Source organism: Lynx rufus, unplaced genomic scaffold (assembly GCF_022079265.1).
Source record: "Lynx rufus isolate CCGP_SWC_20201006 ecotype Redwood Valley unplaced genomic scaffold, mLynRuf1.p SCAF_4, whole genome shotgun sequence".
In the NCBI taxonomy this organism is placed as follows: Eukaryota; Metazoa; Chordata; class Mammalia; order Carnivora; family Felidae; genus Lynx; species Lynx rufus.
Window position 1 is genome coordinate 36004504 of NW_025814856.1, and position 17753 is coordinate 36022256.

The window sequence follows — 17753 nt, forward strand, 5'->3', positions numbered from 1 at the left end:
TGTCCCAACTCCTGGTAATCTCTACTTGTTCTATGAATTTGCCTAGTCCAGATAATTCATATAAGTTGAATCATACAGTGTTTGTCCTTTTGTGCCACTTATTGTAATGTTTTCACGTTTTTTTTTGCTTTTTTTCCCCTTTTTTAATGTTTATTTAGTTTGAGAGAAAGAATGTGAGTGGGGGAGGGGCAGAGAGAGGGAGAGGGAGAGAATCCCAAGCAGGCTCTGCGCTATCAGCACAAAGCCCAACATGGGGCTCGAACTCACGAACCGTGAGATCATGACCTGAACCAAAATCAAGAGTTGGACACTTAACCGACTGAGCCACTCAGGCACCCCTGTTTTCAAGATTTATGCATATTGTAGCATGTATCAGAACTTCATTCCTTTTTATGGCGGAAGAATATTCCATAGAAGACCAAATTTTGTTTATCCATTCATCTGCTGATGGACACTTAAGTTGTGTTCATTCGCTTTTGACAGACATGATCACAATATACACAATTTCAGGAGCTTTTCCCCTTTCAGTTAATACATTTCAGGGGCTACCTTGTCCTATTGGATGGAAATACCACCACTTATTTACTACTCTTCTATTAGTAGACACATAAACTGCTGCCATATTTTTGCTATTAAAACAGCGCTAGGGCGAACGTACTTGTGCATACAGTGTTTTGTATTCAGACCAGTTTGTCTGGAAGACAAACTCTTAAAAGTTCTATTATCTGGTCAGTGCGAATGTGCACTTAACATTTTGACAAACACTGCCAAGTTAGCTTCCAAAAATATGGCCACTGTTGACAGTCTCATCGACAGTGATCATGAGAGCCTTTCTGTCCATGTCTTTCCCACAAGGGGTATTTAGAACTTCTTTCATTCTTGCCAGTTTGACAGGTGCACTTGGTTATTTAAATAAGGTATACTATAATCAGGGCTGACATTCAGTAGCAATGCATACGTGTAGCTGCACTTAATATTAAAATACAAAATTTTCTCCGTAGTGTTGGGCAACCGATCACTGCCCTGAGCCCTACCCTCGAACCCCCCCCACACAATCCAGCAACTGAAGGGAAACACCCTGCCTGGCACTACAGCCTATATCCATTTAAGTTGGTCCTTATTTGTGCTGTGCAGTTAATGTTTAGAATCTTTCTCCTGCCTCCATGAGTCAAATTTTTTTGTGAGACCCATTGATTATCTCCTTGCTCTAATTCTGAATCTCTAGTCCTGTAAAGCGATCATCTGTCTCAATTACAACACCTGTGCTCCTGAGATCAGGGACCCTGCCCTTCTCATTCATTTTTTCACTCCCAGAATGTTTTTCAAGTACATCAGATACAGCAGTTGCTGGACCAGTATCCCAGAATATTATTGTGAAAACATCATCCCAGCCTCACAGGACCTACAGACCAGTAAGAAAGGTAGGACAAATAACTGAGGAAGCAAATAAAGAAAATAATTCCCATTAAGAATGAGTGCCCTAAAGGAAACAGGCTCTGATGACAAGTTAATGAATGATTAACTTCTGCCCTCATTGCCTATCTGTATGTCCTTTCTTATACCTACTTTATTTTCTTTTAAAAATTAAAAAAAATTTTTTTAACATTTATTTATTTTTGAGAGACAGAGTGAGACAGAGCACGAGTGGGGGAGGGGCAGAGAGAGGGTGTTACACAGAATCCAAAGCAGGTTCCAGGCTCTGAGCTGTCAGCACAGAGCCCGATGCAGGGCTCAAACTCACAAACTGTGAGATCATGACCTGAGCCGAAGTCAGACGCTTAACCCATTGAGCCACCCAGGCACCCCACTTATACCTACTTTAAATAGCCAAGCTCATCGCCTGTCAGACTGGCAAGGATGAGAAAATTTTTGAATGCCCCTTGTTGCAAGGATATGGACAAAAAGACCCTCAAAGTTAGTGTTGATGAGAATGACAACAAATGTAACAGTGATATTTTTGGAAGACAGTGTCATGGGGGGCGGGCGGTGGTTCTCCTTAGTAGACAGGTCTGAGACAGAAAGGAAAGTGCAAAGGAGTCAGGTGCAGGGAGGGAGAGTACACAGGCTGCACTGGGTAGTGTGTGCAAAGGCTCACGGGTAGTGTGTGCAAGGGATCTGTTGTGATTGAAAGGGTCAGGAACAAGGTATGAGTGAGGCCAGAATGCAAGTGGGAGAGGCTGGAGATAAATCCGGCTAGGGCCGGATCACACCGTGCCTTACAGATTGCAGCCAAGAGTCTGAGATGACCTGCTTTGTAATTTAAGATCCTACACCACTTAAGTTTATATTCTCCAATTGTTCCCGAAGCACCTAAGTGACTACGAGTTTGAGAGACACACTGAGCCCCCTGTAGCTTTCTTTTATCCTTCCTAGTGCCCGTGGGTTCCCAAGATAGCAGCGTGGACGGTGCATACGCGCCCAGGGTGAGACATATCCGCCTTCACTTCCTCTGCACCCTTTAGGCTCCTCTACCTCTCTGCTCCACAGAAAACAACAGAGATTTCCATCTCTGAAGGACACTTTACTCAAGGATAAAATCAGCCACTAATTATTGAGCACTTTCTATGTGCTCACCATTCTCCCAAGTGCTTTGTATAATATTAACTCATTTCATCCACGTATCCTCATCTACCCAAGAAAACGGAGGCAAAGGAAGATGAGCCATTTTGACCACAGTCATAGAAGTGGTCAGTGGAAGACCAAGAATCTTGGGTCCATGTCTTTGACTGCTCAAGGATAGTCCTCTCCAGCCGGGTTGGTGCGTGGAAATTGCAATCCACCTGTTTATTTCACTCAAGGAAGCATTTTGAGAGACTGTGTAAATGCTGTCCTTAACTGTTGTACACTCTGCTTGGATACAACTCATACTTTTCACGTTATACATCAATCTCCCTCAAATCAAATATGGACTGTGTCAAATATGGATTTCTGAGATCACCTAATGTAGAAACATCCTGAGACATCATAGGCTAGCACTGCCCATGAGCCTGGCAGTTTGGTTTCCAGTTTGGGCTGCCACTGAAATATTTCAATTTCCCTCTTATTTTATTGTAAAAAGCCATGGAAAATAGGGGAAAGACCCAAAGGACTAACACTAAAGGTACAGAGCACACCTGTACTACAAGAAAGCTGAGGATGAAAATCACTGCATGTATAAAAATAATCAACTATTAGCTTGCTCAATTGTCCTCTGGACTTAAGCCGGTCAGTGTTCAACTGAGAACAAAAAGATAATAACTTTACAACTGTGTGTATAAAATACTGGAAATATATTGTAGGAAATGTGTCAACGGCACAGCACAGTTAGTTAGTACATTGGTTATTTTGGCTTTTGTTTGTTTTGCTTTCTGAAAAGAGAACCCCTTTGTAAAAGGTAAGTCTATTTTTCAACTTTTGGGCAGCTAGCTTTTATTTGAGAGTAAGGAATTAACTGTATTTACTAATTTTCTTCCTCATTTCTAGAACACAGATATTTTGATGGTAGATCATATTATGTATCCTATCCTATCCTATCCTATCCTATCCTATCCTATCCTATCCTATCCCCACTTGGTAAGTCTCTGTACACTCACACACATACGTGTAGAAACCCACTTTCCTGTTCAGCATCAGAGTTCAGCATTTACAGGTGTCCACCTACCTTTACTAGTAGGTATTCTTCTGACTTCCTCTTGCTTTCACTGTAATAATCTTCGGATTTTGTTTGCCATGCATAGTTGTCATCTTTTTCCTTCACACATTCTTTCTTCCGGATTTCTCACCAAAGCCTGTAACCCAGAAAAGAGACGCTCCTTAATTTCTGTAGGCACGCAGGAAAGAACTAGAGTTCTCAAATCAGTGACACTTCTAATTTATTTCTAGTTTTCCCTTGGCTGGCTACAGTTTAATCACCGTTTTAGAAATTTACCTAATGAGATTTAAAATAGAGCTATCTCGACATACAAATGAAATTGAGGCTGTTCTCAACAACTAAGTGATTTGGCCTCTTACATAATGCATTTCATTGAATAGACAGTGTTACCGTCTCTGTAGAAGGAGATTCCGCAGGGCTGAAAGTTATCTACAGTAGTTGTAAATTCAGGGTGACAAAAGTGGGAGAAATCAATAAAGCATCACCGCAGAATCCATGTTACAGAATTACTGGAACCAGGATAGCACTCCCAAATCTCGTTTTTAACAGATGTCAGTTGTGGAGAGAATGAAGCACATGTCATGAATACTGATGAAATTTAGTGTGTGTCTTGCGCCCTAAGATGCTCATTTATATGTATTTGTCATTTTCTCTATAAAAGAAAAGGAAACAGCTATCCCTCAGAAGCTCTCCTTAAGTCAGGAAGTGCGCTTCTTGTCAGCTGTGGGCCAAACTGTTTCACACCCAGGAGTGTGTAAAAAGTGGACAAGAAGGCGGAGGCAGCAGGTGTGGCATTCACTGTTTTGCCGTGTGAGTGGATAAAACTCGACTTGTCCAACCATCCCGCACTGCACCTCCCCATTCCACCTGAGCCTCAGCTCTCCCTGGACATGGACACAGGCGCGAAGTGGAAGATGGCGGACGGAAGCAGAAAGAACTCAGGACAATTTGTTCATCAGCACCTTTGCTCCTGTCTCCTTACTGATGCCATATGATATGCCCATCTTTTCTAACAGGAGCGAGATATTCCAGGGGCTCCACCACAATGAGAGCTGAGAGTTTCTTTTCTTTTCTTTGTAATGTTTATTTATTATATTGAGAGAAAGAGCATGAGTGGGGAAGGAGCGGAGAGACGGAGACAGAGAATCTCTGTGCTGTCGGCAGAGAGCCTGATGCAGGGCTCGAATTCCCAAACCATGAGCTCATGACCTGAGCCAGAACCAAGCGTTGGATGCTTAATGGACTGAGCCACCCAGGTACCCCAGCTGGGAGTTTCTTGTGGGCAATATTTGCAGTATCCTTTTAGGACAAAAATAGATTTTAGGAAACAAACTAATTTACTTATCTTTGAATCTTAAAGCCAGTAAGACCCTAATTTTATGTGAGGTGTGTTAAATTCAATATTAAAATGCTAACAAAAAAATTAAATTTAAATAGTGGGCTCTAATGTTGATAGAGTGTAGCGATGGGACTGCAGTAATGGTTTGGGTAGGATGAAATCAGAATGAAGACCTCTCACATCCAGCCATCTCCTTAGACCCTGTGGCTTCCAGGGAAAATACTGGGTATAGAATATACGAGAGGGATAGTGTAGTCCCAGCCCCCACTTTACAGTAAGATAACTGAGGCTTCGAGAGAGGGAAGGGGACCTGCAGGAGAACCACATGGAGAACTGGCACTGTCGTGACTCCGTACGTTTTCTGCTTTATCAAAACGTCTCTCTACAACTTCCATGTGTCCACCAGGTTACATAAGTTCCTGGACTGGGGGTTAGACCTTGTAAATAGTGATATAACAAGCAGCCTGGATCACAGGGCAGAAGAGAGAGAAAGGCAATCATTTATTGAGTGCCCACCATAAGCCATTTAGTACACAGGGCATAGTACTTACATTGCAGCTAATGCTTCCGGGAACTGTGAAAATCATATAGGAATCATTATCTTATGAAGATGAGGAAACTGAGTCATGGCAAGAGGATACTTTGTTTGAGGTGACACACAGCTAGTAAGTTCTTTGTTGTTTTTGTTTTTCTTTTTTTTATTTTAATTCCCGTACAGTTAATATACAGTGTTGTAATAGTTTCAGGTGTATGATATAATGATTCAACATTTCTATACATCACCTGGTGCTCATCACAAGTGGACTCCTTAACCCCCATCACCTATTTCACCCATCCCCCCCACCTACCTCCCTTCTGGTAACCATCAGTTTGTTCTCTTTTATTAAGAGTCTGTTTCCAGCCCCTGGGTGGCTCAGTCAGTTGAGCATCCGACTTCAGCTCAGGTCATGCTCTTACGGTTCGTTGAGTTCAGCCCCGCACCGGGCTCTGTGCTGACAGCTTAGAGCCTGGAGCCTGCTTCTGATTATGTGTCTCCGTCTCTCTCTGCCCCTTCCCTGCTCACACTCTGTCTCTCTCTGCCTCTCAAAAATAAAGAAAACTAATAAAAAAAAAAAAGAGCCTGCTTCTTAATTTGTCTCTCTTTTTTCCTTTGCTCATTTGTTTTGCTTTTTAAATTCCACATATGAGTGAAATCCTATGGTATTTGTCTTTCTCTGACTGATTTCTTTCTTTCTCTTTCTTTCTTTCTTTCTTTCTTTCTTTCTTTCTTTCTTAGCAGCAGGTAAAAGTTTATTAGAGTAAGATTAGAAAGGAAGAATAACAGGAAATCTCTCTTTACAGAGAGGGGACATTCGAAAGTGAATGACTTATTTCACTTAGCATTGTAATTTCTAGCTCCATCCATGTCACTGCAAATGGCAATGTTTCATTCCTTTTTATAACTGGATAGTATTCCATTTTATATACACACATACACACACCATGTCTTTATCCATTCATCTATTGATGGACACTTGGAATGCAAACTGGTGCTGCCATTCTGGAAAAACAGTGTGGAGTTTCATTAAAAAGTTAACAATAGAACTACCCTATGAGCCAGCAGTTGCACTACTGGGTATTTACCCCAAAATACAAAAACACTAATTCCAAGGGATACATGCTCCCTTATGTTTATAGCAACCTTATCTACAATAGCTAGTAAGTTCTTTGATTCCATGGCCCGATACACTCTGACTTCCTACCTGTAATGAGCAGCAACTGTAAACCCAGGAAATATGCATCTATTTGAAAACTCCAGATCCCAAGAATAGAAACAGAATGGATAGTGTTTTAAAGAAGACTAAAGAAGAGAACAGAGGAAAAATAAGTTAAAAGCACTATGGGAGTATATTCAACAATTCAACTCTTAATGTGTAGGAGGGAAATGTCTTAAGATCTTTGAATATACCAAATATGCAAATGCAATTAGAACATATCATGTAACTTCACCCATAAAATTCAGTGAAGGATACTTGTCATATTAAGAACCTACAGGTGAGCAAATAAGTTCAAGGTCTCAGTGAGTTAGGATGCCTGAGATATGATCACCTCTTTGCTTAGGCTGTCATAACAAATGCCATATACTGAGTGGTTTGAACAGCCTTCACAGTTCTAGAGGCTGGAAGTCCAAGATCAAGGTGGCAACAAAGTTTGGTTTCTCCTGAGGTGCATGTATCTTTTTGAATTAGTATTTTTATTTTCTTTGGGTATACACCTACCAGTGGAATTACCGGATCATATGGTAATTCTATTTTTAATATTTTGAGGGATGTCCATACTGTTTTCCACAGTGGTTCTACCAGTTTGCCTTCCCATCAACAGTGCACGAAGGTTCCTTTTTCTCCACATTCTTGCCAACACTTGTTGTTTCTCATGTTGTTGATTTTAGCCATTCTTACAGGTGGATGGTGATATCTCACTGTGGTTTTGCTTTGTATTTTTCTGATGATTAGTGACGTTGAGCATCTTTTCACAAGTTCATTGGCCATCTGTATATCATCTTTGGAAAAATGTTTATTCATGTCTTCTGCCCATTTTTAAATTGGATCATTTGTTTTTTGTGTGTTGGGTTGTAGAAATTCTTGGTATAATTTAGATATTAATTCCTTATTGGATACATCACTTGCAAATATCTCCCCCCATTCAGCAGGTTGTCTTTTCGTTTTGTTGCTGGTTTCCTTTCCTGTGCAAAAGCTTTTTATTTTGGGGTAGTCCCAACAGTTTAACTTGCTTTTATTTCCCTTACCACAGGAAACATCTAGAAAAATGTTTCTATGGCTGATGTCAAAGAGATCGCTGCCTATGTTTTCTTCTAGGAATTTTATGGTTTCAGGGGTCACATTTAGGCTTTGGTCCATTTTATTGTTATGTGTGGTATAAGACAGTGGTCCAGTTTCATTCTTCTGCATGTAGCTGTCCACTTTTCCCAATACCATTTGTTGAAAAGAAGGTCTTTTTCCCATTGGATATTATTGCCTCCTCTGTCATAGATTAATTGGCCATATAATCATGGGTTTATTTCTGGGCTTTCTATTCTGTTCCATTGATCCATGTGTCTGTTTTTGTGCCAGTACCATACTGTTTTGATTACAACAGCTTTGTAGTGTATCTTGACATACGGGATTGTGACACCTCCAGTTTTGTTCTTCTTTTCGAAGATGCTGTAAAGGTCTCATTTTCACTTAATTACCTCTTCGAAGGCTTTCTCTCCAAATATAGTGACATTCTGAAGTATCGGGGGGTCAGAGCCTCAACATATGAATCTTAGGACACAATTTAGTCCATACTGCCCACTCAGTAACTATTTCTGTTGCCACAGCAGTGCAAAGCCAGGTACTAGAAAAACAACAAACCTGCTACATGCCATCAACATTCAGCGTCACCCACAAAGATTCGAAGCCCTCTACTATTTGAATTCAGGCCCCTAAGGGTCTATTACAGGTTTTAAATTTTAAAAAATAAAGGTGGGAAAGGTCATGATTCAACAACCTTTGGTCACAACGGTCTAAACCAGGGGTCAGAAAAGTATCGCCTGCAAATTAAATCCAGCCTGCTGACTGTTTCTGCAGGTAAAGTTTTTTGGCACACAGTCACATCCAGTCATTTAAAGACTGCCTCTGGTCGCTCCGGAGCTACAATCACACGGCTGAATAGCTGTGCCGGAGACCCAAGACCAAAAGTATTTACTATCTGGCCTTTGACAGAGATAGTTTGCCAACTCCTGCTTTAATCTATGGTAGTCAGGTTTTTTTTTTTTTTTAATTGTAGGACTTTTCAGGGTCTGGAAAATATATGCTTCAAACTTCAAGGGGAGGATATACAGTAAAACTGCATCTTGCATTGGAAGTAATTTCTAAAGTCAGTTCAAACTGAAAACTGTGAATGATCAGAACGAACACTGGGAATCCCTTAGGGAAAGTGCCACACCATACAGTCTACCATCGCACGTCATCATCAACATGGCCAGGTTTTCCTTCAAAGTTGCAACAGATAAAATTGCTTTTGAGCACCACATGAAAGAGTTGGCTTTCTTTACAGGTCCCTGTATAAAAACATGCCTACGAATTGCCCTCGGCATGGTAAGACGCTTGAAGACACTGAGAACTGCCAGGAGGGTCAGGATACCAACTCACACTAACGTCTTCAATTTGCCAAAGTTAAATATGCACTCGCTATGACTTTGCAGGAGGTGGTTGTTGTTGCTGTTGTTTGCACTGTTTCCCAATTTAACCTCTCCCATCTCATGCCCCCAAGCCCCCAGGGCCAGAAGCTTGTAATAGGACCTGTGTTTCATGGCATGCATTTAAAGAAATGCAGAAACACTAAAATACATGGGTATTAGGGACCAATCAACTGAACAGAAGACATGTATGAGGCTTTCTTAACACTAATTATAAAAGAAGTATAGGACAAAGCCGCAATAAGACACCACTTAATACCCATTAGGTGGGATATTTTTTTTTAAAGTGAAAAATAACAAATGTTGGTGAAAATGAGGAAAAGTTAGAACGCATTGCAGATGGGGATGTAAAATGGTGCAGCCTTTGTAGAAAATGATTTGAAAGCTCCTTAAAAAATTAAACATAAAATTACCATAAGATACAAGAATTCTACCTCTGGGTGCATACCCCAAAGAACTGAAAGCAGACGGTTGTGCACCTGTTCATAGCTGCATTATATGTTATATTGTTCACAGTAGCCCAAAGGCAGGAATAATCCAAGTGTCCATTGACAAGATAAATGGATAAACAAAACGTGGTATATACATACAATGGAGCAGTATCCATTTTTAAACAGAATGGAATCCTGATACATGCTACATTGTGGATGAATTTTAAAAACACTACGGTAACTGGAATGAACCAGATGCAATAGGACAAATGTTGTATGATTTCACTTGCATGTGGTGCCTCGAGTAGTCAAATTCATACAGATGGAGAGTAGAACAGAGGTTATCAGAGCATAGGGGACTGAGGAATGGAAGTGATTGTTTAATGGGTGCAGAGTTTCAATTTGGAGTGATGAAAAAGGTTCTGGAGACCGATGGCCATGAAGGTTTTACAACACCGTGAATGTACTTAATGCTGCTGAACTGCACATTTAAAAATAGTCGGAAGGGTAAACTTTTTTTTTAAGCTTGAGAGAGAAAAGAGCACAAACACGGGAAGGGCAGAGAGAGAGACAAAGACAGAGAGAGAATCCCAAGCAGGCTCCACACCGTCAGTGCAGAGCCCGTAACAGGGCTCCATCCCACAAACCGTGAGATCATGGCCTGAGCCAAAACCAAGCGTCGGACACTTAACCAACTGAGCCACCCAGGTGACCCTAGAATGGTAAAATTTACATTATGTATATTTTACCACAATAAAAAATGCTCCAGAAAAAAAATAAAAAAGAAATGTAGGAGCGTAATTGCAGGGATGGGGATAGAGAGGGCTTAAATTGTTTATACAGAATGTCTCATTCTGCTAAAAAAAAAAAAAAAAAAGGCAGCCAACAAATCTTTGGCCTGCTTAGGTGACAACATCATAGCTTGGAAGACAGAGGAAGCAATAAAGGGAAGTGTTATTCCAGAAAGACCTTTAGGTGATAGAGAAATGAAGCAGAAAAGTGGTCACGTGCCGTTGGAGTTCAAAGTAGCATTGGCAGGGATGCTGGGGTCCTCACTTGGCTCCTCCCGGGCCCGAGTCTTCTTCCAGCACAGCCTCACTGCCCCCTTGTCCCCATGCTCACTCCCATGCTCACCCTTCCATTCGCCCCATCCACTGTCCACTCAGCAGCCTGAGTGCTGGCGAAAATACAGTATTACGCAAAGGATGATGTGACAAACTCCTGTCCGCGTCACTGTGCCGTCACTCAAAATGAACTAATGTTGTTCTTCGCATTCATTAACTCTTTTGAGAAATAGAACCACATGGAACTTAAACCCCTCCAGTTCACACATGGATATGCCTGTGTGTGTGTGTGTGTGTGTGTGTGTGTCCAAAACAACATATCCTACAGTAGTGTAGGTTTTACAGTTTTTATAAAGTATAGCATGCTGTATATTACACTGTACTCCACATTGTTTTTGAGACATCTTCATTTTGGTCCATACAGATCTAGGTCATTGACTGTTGTATGGCACTCTATAATACAACCATACCATAGTTTAATTCTCCTTTTCTGGACTGATGGCTATTGGGTGGGGTCCAATCATGACAAAGGATGCTCCGATGGACACCCTTCACAATCCTCCTCTAGAGTCCAGATCCCTCTGTTCAGTGGCAGAGGCTGTCCCGGCCCATTAGTATTGTGACAGCCCTATGTATACCTGCAGGACTTTGTCCTGGTTAAGTCCAGCTCTCCTGAGGGCATCTGAAAATGGGAGAGAGCTCTTTTGTGAATTGGGGGTGGAGGAGAGCAGGGATGCTAAATTTCTACAGTGCATGAAAGTCTCGAGGGACAGAGACTTGCCCCTCACAAAAATACCAAGTGCCCCTCCTTGGAGAAACAATGTTGCTAACTTTCTGTCTGCAGGAAAATCTGTTGTGGAATATGTGCATTCTCAAGTGCAACTGGGGGATGACAATTTATTCTCCAAGTGCTGTTTATCTCAATTCCTTGCCAAGTTTTACTTGTCTAATTCAACCTTTTGAATTTCTGCTACTCCGACAGGCATAAAATGCTATCCTGGGATTTTAAACTGGCGTTTCTTGCTTTTATCAGTGATGTGGAAAGCCTTTTCACATTTTTATTACTCATTCATGTCTTCCCCTCAAGACACGGACTGTTAGTAAGTGGCCCATTTTTCCTACTGGGTAGTTTGACTTTTCCTTATTGATTTACAGGAATTTGCTAGAGATTCTAGAAACCTGGCTTTTGTCGGTTATTTCAGGTTGCAAATATCTTCTATTGGTTTGTCACTTGCCTTTTAATTTTATGGCATTATTTTGTGCAGAAGTTATACATTTTGACATAGTGAAATCCATCAACTTCATCATTCTTGAGTGGTTTTGTGTCTCTAGCTTACAAAATCTACGTTATCCTAACGGTATAAAGATACCTTCTTTTTATCTACCTACAGGTTTTGAACTTTTACATTTTATACTTAGGTTTTCAATTCACCTCAATTTATTTTTGTACGAAGTGTAAATCTGGAAGCTTATTCTTCCATAAGGAGAAATAACTAACTTCTGATACTCATTTACTTCTGATATTCTATGTTTTCCATTCTGAATTTCAATGCTTCCTGTGTCTATAGGGTCTACAGGGAAGGGTCTATATTTGTTCAGTCTCTATTCTGTCCCACTGATCTATTTTTCAATACCCCTATACCAATAACATAATGTCTTACTTACTATGGTTTTATAAATATTTTGATAATTAGGGGAAACATTCATTCCTTCTTCTTCTTTTGCAAACCTCCCTTATTACGTTCTTGAATTTTTATTTTTATTTATTATTTCTTAAAAAATTGTAATGCTTACTTATTCTTTGGGGGGCAGGGGCAGAGAGAGGGAGACAGAATCCAAAGCAGGTTCCAGGCCCTTAGCTACCAGCACAGAGGCTGACATGGGGCTTTAACTCACGAACCATGAGATCATGACCTGAGCCGAAGTTGGTTACTTAACTGACTGAGCCACCCAGGTGCCCCAAATTCTTGCATTTTTACATTTCCATTCAATTTTAGAATGCTGTTGGGATTTTGTTCAGAACCTCAATGAATTTATAAATCCTTTCTTCGGTAAAAATCAGCATTTTATAATATTGGTCTTTCCTTTCCATGTATATGGTATATCCTACCATTTCTTTAGTTCTTTTGTGGTTCCCAGTAACTTTCTCCTCAAGTAGTTGCACATTTTCTTAAAACTGGACTCCCAGTTTCTATATAATTTTGAGTGCTGAAGTGTTTTTTTTTTTTTTAAAAAAAAAAACAACTCAAATCTCATGATATCAACTGTCCTTCCCTGAATGTAGGTCTCCTGAGGCTTTCTATTACACTTAAAATAGAATCCAAACTGCTTACTGTGGCATGATTACAGTATGTGGCTTGGCCCTGTCTTCCTCTTGAACTTTAACTTGAATCTTGTGTTAGCCATGCCAGTTTTCTTTATACATGCCAAATATATCAAGCTAATTTCTCCTCAGGACCTTGTCCTTGCAGCCTCCTTTTATGGAAACTTGTTCCCCAGATATGCACATGGCTGGTTTCTTCTTGCCACTAAGGCCTCAGTTCAGATGTCACCTCTCACGCTGTCCCTTCCCACTAGAGAATAGCCCTTCAATCATTCATAATGGCATAGCTCCTTTATTTCTTCACAGCTCTTGTCACCATTTAAAATTATCTTGTTTAATTCTATTGGTGTTTCTCCATAATAGACTGTAAGCTCTACATAATTGGGACCCTGCTGTCTTATTCCTTCCCATGTCCTCAGCACCTCAAATGGTTTCTGGTACACACAAAGTAGTCAATGAATAGGTATTGAATAAATGAGTGAATAAATGAACGAACTTGGATTTCACCTTGTCCCCTGGTTGATCCTTCTATGTCCTCTTATATCAGCGAAGTGTTCCCTTTCTCCCACTGGCCACATACTAGCAAATAAATAATAATCTGCAGACATTTCTAGTCTCTCAAAGAAATAGCTTGACCATAGGCATACTTATAAAGGGAATTCCAAACACATCTGTGTTCTGAAAATCCAGGTTTCTAGCTTATATGGAACAGAGAAGCCTTCATTCTCCCATTCACCCTATTTCTACTCCCAAGACATAACCATCGACAGTTTCTTTGTGTAGAGTCAGAAACTTTTTACCCATTTACTTGTATGTATGTATGTATGTATCTAGCTATCGTCTATCTATCACAGGTTAGAGAATTTGAATGACTCAATATGGGAAGTTGTATTCTTATTGACAAAGTATTATTTTTCAATGGATCTGAGTTTGTTAAAAAAGCAGATTCCTACTCCCACCTCTAGAGGTTCTGATTTCACAAACCAGGGGTGGGTCACAGAAATCTTCATTTTCAACAAGCATCCTAGATAATTCTGATGCAGGTGGCTCAAAAACCACCCTTTGGGAAATGCTCTCCAAGTCAAGGCCATTTAACACCATCCTTATTTAAGACCATGCATCCTCCTGAACACTAGGGGGCAGATGGAGCCACGTGTGTGCCCAGTGTTAAGATGTTACAACCCCTTTGCTCAGAAAGAGGGTGTGGCAGATACTGAGCCTCCATTAGGACCCCAAGAATCTAGACTGCTTGTGAAGCTGCATCAGCAATCAGGAAAATAGCTCAAAACTGAGAAAACCTGGGTTCTAAACTCCACACTGCCCCGCACCTCAGTTTCTTCACGTGCAAAATGAGAAGTTGGACCAGATAATCCAACAAGCCCCTTTCCACACTAACATTTTATGAGAAACTTTAACATCACATGGATTTCTTTGTGATTGGGCTATGGTTGATTTTGATCTTGTACCTTCCAAATTTTCTAGGACGGGCTTAGGTTATTTTTATAATGCAAAAGAAAATAATCCAAAACATTTAAAAAGATTTTTCTCATCGTTACTCCAACAGCATTTTCACAAACTGAGATGCTTCTGTTTCAGTGCTAATGTTCACTACTCTCCATGAATACAGAGAAACAACAAAATCTCAACGCGTCTAGGTCAAGGCAATTTAATGCCATTCTTGCTTGTTTGAAGCAAATTTAAAATTTGCTCAATAGGCAAAATTGAATCTGTGACTCTATGCAAGATGGTAAACATGGAAACGAAACAGCCCAAGATTCAATCTCAGCCCAAATCTCATACTACATGGAGGAATGAGCAATATTTAAATATTTAATAATACCTTGTAATTTTTATAGACTCCTGGGCTTCCGAGTTTCTGACAAAGTAATCCCCGAGCCATAATTAACAAAAAAAGGCAACCTTCCTAAAAGTTTTCCAGAGCACAAGTAAACTCCTCAAAGTACTTCCTTGGCAGTGAGTGTGTTGGGAATAGTGGTATACCAGCAGTAAACAAGAGCTAGAAAGAGTTTGGATATTGCTCTGAACTGATGATGGATGTTGGCTGAAATGGCTTTTAGGAAAAGAAGGTTGTGATTAGAAAATCGTGACATTTCCAGCACTCATTTATTAGCATGTCTGGAAAATCACAGATGAGAGATAACAGAGTCTTTGCAACCTGAGTTCCATTCACAGGATGTTTACAAATAATTAACTGCTATTCAATCTTCAGAGTCATTTGGCCAGTGTCCTAAAGGCAAAGCAAGGATACAGACAACATAACCAATCACTGTAGGTGGTCTCCTAATAAAGACTTCCATTAGCTACTAGTTGCTCAGACCATAAAACTATGGATGCTTTCCCTACCACTTCCCATTGCTCCAACCCTCGCAGCACTACCACTATGGCCCGGCCCTCGATTTGTTCCTATCTCCTTATTTCTAATGCCACCAGTCCAGTCCAAGCCGCAATCATCTTTCCCTTAGACTATTTCAACAGTCTTCTTATTAATTTCCCCACTTGACCCAAGACAATCCCTTCTTCACATAGTGGCCATATTTACACATCAGATAATTTTTCCCCCTGCTTAAAGCCCTTCAATAACTTCTCATTATTATTATTTTTTTGAGAGAGGGTGCAAGTTGGTGGGATGCAGAGAGAGATAGAGAGGGAGACAGAGACAGAAGAGGGGCTCCCCCAAAGCAAGGCTCAAACTCACTCAAAGCGGAAATCCTGCTCACCCAAAGTGGGGCTTGAGTACACCGATGTGGGACTAAAACTCATGAACGGTGAGATCATGACCTGAGCCAAGTCAGATGCTTAATGACTGAGCCACCAAGGTGCCCCGATATCTTCTCATGTTCATGGAATAAAACTTAAGTTTTATCTGCTCTCCACCTCTGAAGCGTCATTTCACGACAGACCTTCTTCCACCCTTGATACTTCCCACATTTGCTTCCTTTTCCTTCCTTACTTTGCCGAGCTCATTCTCACTTACTGTCCTCACTTCTCAGATTACTGTTTCTCTAGACTGTCACACAGCTGGTTCCACCTCATCTTCCCAACTCAACATGCAGGATCTTCCCTGACCACTATATCCTGTATGGTAACAACCTGCATTTGTGTTATTCTCTACCCTTGCGTATTTCCCGTACGATCCTGAAATTCCATTGTTTACTTGATGGCTACCCACCCCTCCACTAGAACGTAAGCTCCCCGAGGAGACCAACCTTGCTTGTCCTATTCACTGCTGAACCCCCAGAGTCCAGGACAATGCACACAGTACTCAATGACTTTTTGTCAATGGGGCACCTGGGTGGCTCGGTCGGTTGAGTGTCTGACTTTGGCTCAGCTCATGATCTCACGGTCCACGGGTCTGAGCCCTGCGTCGGACTCTGTGCTGACAGCTCAGAGCCTGGAGCCTATTTCAGATTCTGTGTCTCCCTCTTTCTCTCTCCTCCCCTGCTCACGCTCTCTCTCTTCTCAAAAATAAACAAATGTTAAAAAAAATTTTTTAAATGACTTTCTGTCAAATGAATGTATGTGTTGTTTTAGATTCAAGCAGGACCCAACTTTTCAGTGCTCCCTGTCCATTCAGAATCAAAACGCAATTACTTGCCCGTGCTACAAGTTGTTAATGTGCAGAAGAGACCTATGCTTCTCCAAGAACATCCTCATCATTACCCCGCAATTAGGTTAGAGCCTCCAACTTAGAGCTCATTGCTCTGAAAGCAGAGAATTCTTGGGAGATGTCAGATGAAGCTTAAAACCTCGTTGACAAGCTGACTCGTACAGTGTATCTTGACTTGGAGGAATGATTGTGTAGCTTGTCAACGCTGGAAGTGAAGGGTTTACGGTGTGAGTGGGTGGATCACTGTGTCACATGGCCTGAGGCAGGTGGATATTTTTAAAATGCTAAGGAAATCTGCTAGGATAGTCTGTACACTAGCCAGGCATTCAATCGGGGGGGAGCTCATTTGGGGCCCAGATAAGAGGTTCAACTAATTTCACATGCGCCCCATACCAAGGTAATTTCACTCTGACTGGCAGAGTGAACTACGGAGTGTTAGCAACAGGCAATTTTCTGCACAGTATCATGATTTATAAATCATTTCTACCAGTTTGTCATCTCTTTTGTTTCTCAGGGCAATTCTAAAGGTTGGTCAAATACTTATTACACCGATTTTACTGTATGTGTGTGTATCAGACTCCATCTCACAATGAGTAAATACTGAAACTTGATTTGGAATCAAAATCTTGGAAGATCAGTGTTTAGGGAGTATATTCATAAACCAACGAAAGATATTGCAAAAGGCATTTTATTATTTTTTATTTTTGAAAGTTTATTTATTTGAGAGAGAGCGTGCATGCGCACATGAGTGGGGGAGGGGCAGAGAGGGAGAGAGAGAATCATAAACAAGCCCTGCACTCAGCACAGAGCCCAACGAGGGGCTCAATCCCACGAACCCGGAGACCATGACCTCAGCGGAAACCAAGAGTCAGACGCTCAACCGACTGAACCACCCAGGTGCCCCAAAAGGCATTTTAAAAATCAACTTTAGGGGCGCCTGGGTGGCTCAGTCGGTTGAGTGTCCGACTTCCGCTCAGGTCACGATCTCATGGTCCGTGAGTTCGAGCCCCGTGTCGGGCTCTGTGCTGACACCTCAGAGCCTGGAGCCTGCTTCGGATTCTGTGTCTCCCTCTCTCTCTGACCCTCCCCCGTTCATGCTCTGTCTCTCTCTGTCTCAA

General features: G+C 41.2%; 1 long non-coding RNA gene across 2 annotated transcripts in view; it reads right to left on the minus strand.

Moving 5' to 3' along the window:
• LOC124524257 (uncharacterized) overlaps nucleotides 1–17753 on the minus strand; it is a 163962-nt gene that overhangs the window by 57925 nt on the left and 88284 nt on the right. For both annotated transcript variants that reach the window (XR_006965187.1, XR_006965186.1), the window contains exon 2: nucleotides 3641–3767. This is a non-coding gene — a long non-coding RNA (uncharacterized LOC124524257). The remainder of the gene's footprint in view (nucleotides 1–3640; nucleotides 3768–17753) is intronic.